A 1549-nucleotide genomic window follows, 5' to 3' on the forward strand; every position below is an offset into this window, starting at 1 on the left:
GTGCGCGCGCACACACACGCACACACGCACACACACACACACACACACACACACACACACACACACACCTCGAGTTGACAAGACGACGAAAAAAAATGCACAATAAATATCGGTCAGTCCCAGTGTTTGTGTGAAATTGTGAGGTTGTTGGATATGAAATACATTATGCAGTGAACAACATCGCACACACACCCTAAAAAGTGAATCGATGAGAGGTGTCTCGCAAGGGGAGCGGGGGAGGGGGAGGGGGAGGCTTTCTGTGAAGAATTAGCTTCGAGAAGCTGTCAAACATTTCCGCTCCTTTGTGTCACACAAGAGTAATGACAGGACATATCGATGTGAGTGTTGAAAACAGTGAATAGCTCTGACTCAAGTTTTACCGTAGTATGATACTGTGAGTTGATTTTTTTTAAAGCACAGGGTCAACGTATGAATGTGCAGCAGATTCCCTGGAAGATTCAAGTTACCGGTGGAGTATTTTTTTGGTGGGCGATAAAAGCTGAAAAATCCAACACCTATGCTCGTCACTTTATTGTCCTATTGATGTCAGACCTGTGTCAATACAGGCACTCTTTCACATTAAACGTAAGTGAACTCAATTAATGTGTCCTGTGTATGCACATAACTGCAGCCCGGGGCATTAATTCCTTTAATTCAATACAGATCGAACCATTTCAGTCTTCAAGACACCGAGTAAAATTGTCACGAAAGACACCGGTTAACGCAAAAAGGCCATTGATTCTACTCTTCAGCTAATACAGCTATTCCTAAAGTCTTTACTCGCATTTGGTCGATACAATATTATTATCATTCTTGGATTTTGTGCATTCCATATCCTGTACTTTCCTGTCGATATCGGAGACGGTCAGCTGGAACCCTGTCGGCCAAGGCCAATCAGAACTGAGAGGGATACAGATCTCACTACAAAGTGGGAGATATTCTTTCAAGGGGGGGGGGGGGCTACACCTGAAGGCTATCTAGCTTATTAGTGGACTTCATTTACCAAATTTCACACATATAACAAGCACAGTAAGGAATCTTAAAACCTGCATTCAAATTTGAGAAAACGGTTTCTTTTCCTTTGATACGGCGGCCATATTGGATTTTGTTGACATGTCTTACGTAATGAATACCGCACTTATTTTTAATATAAATTGATTGGGTTTGTTGTTGGGTTTTTTTCATGCGTGATAGCAAACAATAGATCTAAAAATTTGTCTGTTGATCTTTTTCCTAAACGACTTAGAAAATTTTTAATGATTTTTTTCCGGAGGTAGTATTCAAGTTTGCAAAAGAATCCGTGAAATCCACACTCCAGACACCACCAACAAAAATCTATTCCATATACCAAATATTCAACAAACGTGAAAATTTCATGAAGATTGGATGGAAAATGATGGAGTTGTTTTTTTTTTTAGTATAGAAAAAAAATCGCGTTTTCAGAAAACGACCCTTAAAGAAAAAGAAAATATTGACTTTATAAGGAAATGGTGGTGACAAACATGCCCGGTATGGGGAAGAAATAAGGCTTCTGGGGGGGGGGGGGGGG

The sequence above is a fragment of the Aplysia californica genome, unplaced genomic scaffold (assembly GCF_000002075.1).
Source record: "Aplysia californica isolate F4 #8 unplaced genomic scaffold, AplCal3.0 scaffold00012, whole genome shotgun sequence".
Classification (NCBI taxonomy): domain Eukaryota; kingdom Metazoa; phylum Mollusca; class Gastropoda; order Aplysiida; family Aplysiidae; genus Aplysia; species Aplysia californica.